The sequence below is a fragment of the Pristiophorus japonicus genome, chromosome 23 (genome assembly GCF_044704955.1).
Source record: "Pristiophorus japonicus isolate sPriJap1 chromosome 23, sPriJap1.hap1, whole genome shotgun sequence".
Lineage (NCBI taxonomy): Eukaryota > Metazoa > Chordata > Chondrichthyes > Pristiophoridae > Pristiophorus > Pristiophorus japonicus.
Genome location: NC_091999.1, coordinates 61539375 through 61549570, shown reverse-complemented (window position 1 = coordinate 61549570; position 10196 = coordinate 61539375).

Sequence of the window (10196 nt, the reverse complement as noted above, 5' to 3'; positions counted from 1 at the left end):
AATGATGACTGCCGCTGATTTGGGTTTGCTCTATATTATCAGACCAAAAACGGCAACATATTTAAAACATTCAATTATTGTATATCGAAATCTAAACTAGATACCATGTGTTCCCCATGTTCACTACTGATAATAATTGCCATGCTGCCCGGTGAGTCTATGTTTAAAGGGTCAGTTTGTGTTCCATGGGTTATATTTACTATCAGACTTTTAACACATTCTGTATTTTGTTCCTGGAAGGAGTGGCGAAGATTCAGTGTCCCAGCATCCGTCTGAAGTAATGATTCAGGAGGGTCAGACCTTAAAACTGAACGGTAATTACTCAGCAACGTACACTGCCCCAATTCTCTTCTGGTATTTCCAATATCCCGGGGAAGATCCGAGATATTTACTGAACATGTACGGCAAGCGGTCTCCTGATTTCCAAGGATGATTTTCTGCTGCTTTGGACCAAGACTAGTAAACAGTTCCTTTAAATATATCCGGGGCTCTTGTCTCTGAATCTGCCGTGCATCACTCTGCGCTGACCCCCACACTGCTGCACGGGCGCAGTCAGTCCGTACAAAAAAGGCAATGGAATTTAATTACCTCTCACTGAATCAGCTCTAAGACCCGGCATTGGGATGTTACAATAGAAATCAAACAATAAAACGAAAACGCTCGATAATATATAGCTGGGTCGATAACTAACCAGATAGACCGGCAGATATCTAAATACACAGTCTCTCTCACTCTCTCTCTTTCTCTCTCTCTCTGTCTCTCTCTCTCTCTATCTCTTCACCCAATGATCCCTTCCTCCTTTCTTTGAAATTATCATCAGATGCAGACAAAAGTGTTAATTCATGCTGCGGCGTCTGCAACGTGTTTCACTGCTCAGTAACGGCGTTGTAATGATTAGTTTCGCAGCTGAATGATGAAATAATTGGACACTAGCATGTTCCAACCATCACCCGAGTTCCAGACTGCAATTACTCCAACAGGTTATCAAGATCGCGAAGTGCATAAAAAAGTTAACTCTGATTATTACTTTAAATGAAACCGCGGAAGTAGAACCTGAGGACGCAAGTTCAAACTATGAAAGGTCAGCTTAGGACTGATGCTGAAAATTCTTCAGACGCAATATGATTTACCTAGTTTCTCTTTTATTCTTTCTTCCCCTCCCCCTTTCAGTGCTCCATAAGAATCTTTTCATTCGGAACAATCGCCAGTTCTGATGAAGGTTCATCTACCTGAAAGGTCAACTCTGTTTCTCTCTCCACAGATGCTGCCTGGCCCTCTGAGATTTCCAGCATTTTATTTTTTATGTCAGATTCTATCATCCGCAGTATTTTGCTTTTGTATTATGATTTACCTGTTGGTGTTCGCGCCATCGCATTCTGCTCAAACCTGCCAGTGACTCTCCATTTTATTGAGGTTAAAGGAGTTCTTTTAATTTACCACATCATTGTGTTCAAATCCTTCATGGCTCGCTTCCCGTCTACATCCCCCTTTTATCGGCTATGCTTAGTGGTAAAGGTCAGCAAACAGCTCCTTTAATGGGAAGCTCCCGCACAGCTGCCAGAACAACATTAATTGTTTCCTTCACTGCTCTCGCTTTACAAATTGACCCTGTTAAAGAGGTAACATAGACAGATTTTTGAGCGATAAGGGAATAAATGGTCATGGGGAGAGCGCAGGGAAGTGGAGCTGAGTCCATGATCCGATCAGCCATGATCTTGTTGAATGACGCAACAGGCTCAAGGAGCCAGGTGGCCTAATACTGCTTCTATTTCTTGTGTTCTTATAACATTTGCCACCTAGCTACATACGGAGATATTAGGGCAGATATTTAGGGGTGGAATTCCAGAGTTTAGGGCCGAGGCAGGTGAAGACACGGCGGCTAATTTTGGAGCGATTAAATTGGGATTGCACAGTGGCCAGAATTGAAGGAGCAGACAGGTCGTGGAGGGTTGTCGGTTTCAACAGTCTGAAATTAGGCAACTGCATCTTAAACCTTTCCTTTCGTTATTAATTATAGGGATATGGATTTCACTGGCATGTCAGCATTTATTGCCCATCCCTTGGTTTCCACTTGAGAAATTGCTGGTGAGCCATCTGCTTTTCGAACCACTGCAGTTCTGCTCCTTTCAAGCGTTTGATACAACTGGGGGGCATGCAGGGCCATTTCAAAGAGCTAAATCACGTTGAGTATGGGACTGGAGTCACTTTTTGGGTAAGGACGGCTGATTTCTTTCCCTTACGGGACATTAGTGTACCCGTTGGGGTTTTTGCCAAAGCCGATCACTTTATGGTCACTTTTCTGATACCAGCCTCTCATTTATTTTTTAAAAATCGGAATTTAAATTCCCAAACTACGCAGGTACCATTTTAATTCGTGCAATAAACTGCTTCGCCCAGGACTCTGGATTACAAATGGAGTAACATAACGAAAATACCGCTGCAACTTTTTTAAGGCGTAATGTTCTCTGCCTCAAACACTATTTATGGCAAAATGTCCCATGCTCCAACAACTCCCACGCTCGCGTCCATGCAAATATTTTTCCGAGCTTCTGTCACTCTCTTGTTAATATGTTGAATTTTATGACCTTTCTTTACCGATTCCCACAAGCAGAGGAATCAGTCTTTTCATCTTCTCTCCAGTAAAGCTACTTTACAACAAAAACTCGATTAGATCGCTTAAACTTATTAGCTTCAATCGAAATCTCAAGTCTCCAATCATAAATGCAGTTACAATTGCTAGGTTCGTCTTTGTCCATATCAGTAGTTAAAGCTTCCAACTTTAATATGATTTCTATAATGGGCCATCTTGCGCTACAGATATCAATCTTACAGTGGAACAACCAGCCCAGCAGTAAGAGTACTAGACCAGTAACTCGCAGTTCGTAAGTTCGAAGCTCCCCAAGCCGTGAAACTGATGTAAAATACAGCTGAAAATATGTGAGTTGCTAAAAGGAAAGTAGGATGAAAGCTGACGGATGGTTGTTAAAAACCTCCATTGGTTGAATAATATCTTTCATTGTAGGGAATCTGTTCCTCACTTAACCTGCTTCTCTGCTAATACACTCAAGGCGCCTGGGGATTGGCTAGTAAAACCTCGCTGTAGTCATTCACCTCCCAGGAACAAAGAACATTTTGAGCCCTAAAAATTTAGTTGTCCGAGTACAGCAATCACTAAAAGCTAGCGGACTGGACAGCTACACAGACTCTCGTATGGACTGTTCAGCCACCAAAGAACTCACTTCCGGAGTGGAAGCAAGTCTTTCTCGATTCCAAGGGACTGCCTATGATGATGATGATGATGATGATGATGAACACATTTAACACAGAATTTGACAGATTTTTGATCGATAAGGAAATAAAAGGGTCAGGGGGAGCAGGCAGGGAGCTGAGTCCATGATCAAATCAACCATGATCTTATATATTGTGGAGTAGGCTTGTGGGGCCAGGTGGCCTCCTCCTGTTGCTATTTCTTATGTTCTTGTGTAACTCCGTGCTTCGAATCCGAAGCTCCCCTGTTTACCCTGGCACCCAGAAGAGCAGATACAGGACATTGAAAAACTAACTCCTACAAGACGATGGAAACCTACTTCTGCTGATGGCATCTCCGGCCAAACCCGGAAAAGATTGTCACCTCGGCATTCCACCTTCACACCCATCAAGCATACCAAGCTTTGAAAGGCTCCTTATGTGGAATAGCGGTAAACGATGCCAAAAAAAACCCCTCCTATTTAGGATTCACGCCGGATCACACACTGTCATATAGACAACATCTCCAGTGCCTTGGCAAGAAACTGAAGAGTAGAATGAACATGATCGAGAAACTCGCCGGAACCACATGAGGATCAGACCCTCAAGTCCTCCCCCTCCCCCCGTACTACAGCACTCGCACTGGTTTACTCTGCAGTGGAGTTCCGCTTTCCGGCTTGGATATCAATTTCGGTTGTTAAATCCGTTGATGTCCAGCTGAATTCTACTATGAGAATAATCACCGGTACGCTTTTATCGACACCAACACCTTGGCTCCCCGTGCTTACAAACATTGCACTACCACACACACGTCGCAAATAATTATTCTCCAGAAAATACATGCTGATACAAAAATATGCTGATCCAGGCAGAATTGAACAATCTGCTACCAACCCGTCTTAAATGTAGAAGGCCATTTTGGGGCACTACCAAAGCCCCTCAACGATCTCCCCTCAGCCTTAACGACCGATGGCCAAATGCCTGGTAGAACTGAAATGGATTCCTTATAGTAAACCCCACAGTACATCCTGTAGAATCTGAACTTCATCACAAAGATTGCGGGACCATTTAACTGCCTCAGAACTGGTCATGATAGATGCAGCCTCCATCAATATAGGAGAAATATTAATGCAACCCCATCAGGCCACAGTGGAGCTACAAAGCAGACTCAGGAGCACATTATTGAGTACTTGGATACTGACATTTGTAATTTGATACTACCTAACGAATTAGAGGAGGCATACGGAGAGAGAGAGAAGCAATGGGAAATCAGATAGAGAAACACTGCGACATTCAGAATTAGAGGGAAAACGATAGGTATTTAGATAGAGAGACACTGAGAGTCAGACAGGGAGAAAAACAGGAGTGATCAGATAGAGAGACACGGAGACAGTCAGACAGGGAGAAGATCAGGCGTAGTCAGATAGTAAGACATTGAGGTAATCTGACAGTGAGACTGAAACAGTGGGTGATCATACAGAGAGAAACTGAAACAGTCAGGCACAGACAGTAACAGGGTGTAATCATAGAGCGAGAGACATTGACATAGTCAGACACACAGAGAACAGGGACTAATCAGAGAGGGCAACAATGTGACAATCAGACAGAGATAGAGAGAGAGAGGAGTAATCAGATAGAGACACGCTGAGGCAGTTAGATTCAGAGAGCCAGTCGCAAATATTAATCAGATAGAGAGACACTGAAATAGCCAGACAGAGAGTGAGAAGCAGGGAGTAAAGAGATAGAGATATGCTGCGACAGTCATACAGAGATAGAAACAAGGGGCAATCATATAGAATCTCACTGAGACACAGTCGGACAGAGAGCGAGAGAGACGCAGGATGTATTCAGCTAGAGAGACATTGAGACATACAGAAAGAGAGAGAGAGAGAGAGAGAGAACGAGAGAGAAATAGAGAGAGAGAAATAGAGAGAGAGAGAAAGACAGAGAAATAGAGAGAGAGAGATAGAGTGAGAGAGATAGAGAGAGAGAGATAGAGAGAGAGAAATAGAGAGAGAGAGAGAGAAAGAGAGAGAGTTAGAGAGAGAGCGAGAGAGAGAGAAGCAAGGGATAATCTGATAGATATACACTGGGAATGGCAGACATAGAAAGAGACTCTGAGATACAGACAGAGAGAGAAAAACGGGTTAATCAGATGGATTGTAACTGAGACAGTCAAACAGCGTGAAGCACGGAGTAATCAGTTAGAGAGACTCTGACACTGTGAGACCGAATGATAAACAGTGATAATCAAATAGAGAAATACTGAGACAGACAGACACAGAGAGACACAGCAGTAAATTACATAGGTTTACGGCCAATCATAGAAATATAGAAAATAGTTGCAAGATTAGGCCATTCGGCCCTTCGAGCCTGCACCGCCATTCAATACGATTATGACTGATCATTCCCTCAGTACCCTTTTCCTGCTTTCTATCCATACCCCTTGATCCCCTTAGCCGGAAGGGCCATATCGAACTCCCTGTTGAATATATCCAATGAACTGGCATCAACAACTCTCTGCGGCAGGGAATTCCATCGTTTAATAACTCTCTGAGTGAAGAAGTTTCTCCTAAATGGCTTACCCGTTATCCTAAGACTACGTCCCCTGGTTCTGGTCTTCCCCAACATTGGGAACATTCTTCCTGCATCTTAGCTGTACAGTCCCGTCAAAATCGTATACGTTTCTATGAGATACCCTCCCATCCTCCTAAAGTCCAGTGAATAAAGGCCCAGTTGATCTTGTCTCTTCTCGTATGACATTAATGACAGAAGGAGGCGTTAATTGAATAGAGAAACACCGAGACAGTCAGACACAGAGAGAGAGAAACAGGGGTTAATCAGATAGTGAGACAGTGAGTCAGGCCGAGAGGGAGAAGCAGGTAATATTCAGATAGAGAGATATTTTGACAGAGAGAGAAAAATGGTCAATCAGGAAGATAGGTACTGTGGTAACAGACACACAGAGAGAGAAGGAGGGAGTATTCAGAAAGAGACGCTGAGACTGTCAGACACAAAGAGAAAAACAGATGAATCAAATGGAGTGAAACTGCGACAGACAGAGATAAAATCAGGGAGTGATCAGATTGTGAGACTCTGAGACAAAAAGACCGGAAGACAAACAGTGTTAATCATACATAGATATACTGAGACAGACAGGTAGACAGACGAACAGCGGTAAATTAGATAGTGACACTGAGAGAATCAGATACTACGAGACAGAACCAGGGGTTGATCGAATAGAGATATTGAGATAATCAGACAGAGAGAGGGAGAACAGGGGAAATCAGACAAATACATTTCGCTACAGTCAGGAGGATAGAGAAACAGGAGGTAATCAGATAGAGGCAGTGAGACAGTCAGACACTGAGGGAGAAGCAGGTAATATTCAGATAGAAAGATATTTTGACAGACAGACAGAGAGAGAAACAGGGGATAATGAGAAAGTGAGGTACTGAGGTAACAGACACACAGAGAGAGAAGGATGGAGTATTTAGATAGGGACACTGATAGTGTCAGACACAAAGAGAAAAACAGATTAATCAGATGGAATGAAACGGCACAGTCAGGGAGATAAAATCAGGCACTGATCAGATATGGAGACTCTGAGACAGAAAGACCGAAAGACAAACAACGTAAATCATATAGAGAGATACTGAGACCGAATTATAGAGAGAGAAACAGGGGTAAATTGATAGAGTGAGACTCAGACAATCAGATACTACGAGACAGAAGCAGATGTTAATCGAATAGAGATACATTGAGGCAATCAGGCAGAGAGATAGATAGAACAGGGGTAATCAGAAAAAGAAATTTCGATACAGTCAGGAAGATAGAGAAACAGGGGTAATCAGATAGAGACAGTGAGACAGTCAGACAGAGAGGGAGAAGCAGGTATTATTCAGATAGAGATACATTTTGACAGACAGACAGAGAGAGAAATAGGGGGTAATCAGACAGAAAGAGAGACAGAGGCTGTCAGACAGAGAGATAACAGGAATTCGTCAGATAGGAAGACAATGAGGCAACAGACAGTGAGAGAGAAATACGGGTAATCTGATCGATATACACTGATGTAGTCTGAAACAGAGAGATCACAGATGTTAATCAGACATTGAGACAGACAGACAGAGAGAGAGAGAGAGAGAGAGAGAGAGAGAGAGAGAGAGAGAGAGAGAGAGAGAGAGAGAGAGAGTGAGTGAGAGAGAGAGAGAAGCATGGGGTAAACAGATGGATAGACATTGAAACACATAGACGGGGAAAGAGAGAGGGGTTAATCAGATAAATAAATACTGGGACAGTCAGAAAGAGAGCAACGTGGGGTAAGCAGATAGAGAGACACTGAGATAATCAGACAGAGGGAGTGAAACAGGAGGTAATCAGATCGACAGACACTGAGACAGTCAGAGAGAGCGAATGAGACAAGGGGTAATCAGACAGAGAGACAGAGAGACAGTGAGAAAGTCAGGAGTGAAAAAAACAGGGCGTGATCAGATAGATAGACACTGATAATTCAGAAATAGGGAGAAAACAGGGGTTAAACTGATAGAGAGACATTGAGAAAATCAGGCACAGGGTAAAGCAGGGCTTATGAGATACTGAGCGAGATAGAGAGATAGAGAGACCGCTATGGAGAGAGACAGAGATACAAAGAGGTATATAGATAGAGAGATACAGGTATAGATTTAGAGAGAGAGAGAGAAAGAGAGAGAGAGAGAGAGAGAGAGAGAGAGAGAGAGAGCGAAACGGGGATAGATATAGCATAAGACAGACACAGGGATAAAGAGATACAGAGTGATTCAGAGAAACAGAGAGAAAGAGAAAGGGAGAGCGAGAGTTAAAGGGAGAGATAGAGAGAAAGTCAGACTGTCAGAGATACAGATATGTATAGACATATATATATATATATAGATAGATACAAATTATACAGAGGTAAAGAAATCGAGAGAGATAAAGAGAGACTGTAAGGGGATAAAATACCATCACTAAAGTGGGAGTGGACAGACGGACAGATGGTCACTAAAGTGGCTACTGAAGGTAGTGAATTGATCTAACACATGGTCTAGATTGTAGGCCTTATCAGTATTAGGAGGTTCTGAGGAATCAGGAGTTCCTCTGTCTTACGGTAGGGATTATAATATATATTAAATTGACCGGTTGTATGAAAAACTCACTTATGTATGTACAGCACGCTTATACTCTCGCTTTTTATGGGTTTTCAGTCGCGGAAACAGCAAATTGTGCTTCACAGTAAAGCGTGATGAACCATTCGTTGTGTTAACCTTAATAAAGACTGAGGGAAACATACATTCAGTACAGAATAACACATCCATCAAAGTCAGTGGAGAATTAACAGTTTGAAACAAGATTGGACAGCATCTCAATGTCATGAGATTCTTAAGGGAACTCGAACATTTTCACTAGAATTCTCTTGGGAACAGGATAAGAAAGTATGTATTTGGGAACAAGATAGCAAATCCTGGGAAGCAATTTCAATTCACACTTCACGAGGAATTGAGGCAAATTTGACACCACAGAATAACACATTCCAGAAGGGTGACATGTGATGCAAGATGGAGAGGTGGGGAAGCACTACTCAGAGCCAGTCTGACAAAGGTCGACACATCAATGTAAGTTCGTTGATAGCAGTATGCCAATCGATGTTTTTTTAAGAGGGGCGCACACCTCTAAAATTGTAGAAGTGTATTTGCAAAACCTCTGTTCTGGGAAGGTCCATCCATGAAAACTTCCCCTGCATGCTTGAATACAAACCAGTTGAAACGAAGTTTCGTCTGAGTGATTCTGTGGTCGCTATACGGGCGGGTGGGTGTCGATTCCTTACATCAGGGAGTCCACCTTGAGCAAGAGACGTTTTCCTTCTACACCAACAGAGACAATGATACAAAGAGGTTGAGAGATACAGCGATTGAGCAAGCGGTACAGGGAGCGAGAAAAAGAGATAAAGAAAGAGAGAGCGAGAGAGATACATAGATAGAGAGACTGATACAGAGATAATGAGAGACAGAGAGCAATGTAAAGAGAGACAGAGAGAGAGAGAGAGAGAGAGAGAGAGAGAGATTCATGATTGTGCTTCTTGATAAAGATCTTCACTCCAAACTCAGTATCATGATTTCAATCCTGTCTTCTGACGCTGATTCGTCCGGTTTTTTTGAATGGACAATGAAAGGTTGACAATGTTATAAAACCCATCAGCACCTGTCAATATGTGCTAGAAGCTTTGTTTTCCACTTATGGTTTGCAGAGATCTGTTCCCGAGGTGCCATTCAGGTATTTGTTTCCAGATGCTCTCCTGTTTACACTGAGGGTAGGCTTTGCGCAATGCATTGAGCTGTGTGTATGTGTTACTGGCATTTATGAAATTGCACGTGTGGGTCCAGCCTCCATTGCTTGAGTGTTGTTTATTCTGATAACATGATGCCTTTTACTTGCTAATGTTCCTTATCAAGTCCAGTGAGGAAATAGTGTCCTTGTTTCAGGACCCACCGAGTAACACCTTGGGTGACGGGCAAAGTTTCACTTTGAAGTGTAATTATCCGACATCACCTCCTCACCCTTCATTTTTTCTCATGCATTCAGCAGCCAGAGGCAAATCCGCAATAAATACTGCAAAGCTCGATCTAGAAATAATGTAACTGCCTTTGGGAAGTGTCTGCTGTAGTTACATTAGACAATGCCATAGGAACGGTTCCTTTAAACATTCAATATTGCCAGGTGTCTGACAGCGTCATTTATTACTGTTCACTTGGTACAATGTGCTCTGTGCACAATGTGCATGGTTGAAAGTCGTCTTTTCCCATCTGTCAAGCTCCAACTTGACAGATCCTCCACATCTCAGCAGCCAGCACATTCGCATCGGCAAGATTGCAAATGTCCTGAAAACTTGAAGCTAATAAAAGCAGGCGCAAAGCCTTCTTTTATAGGCATAAGAG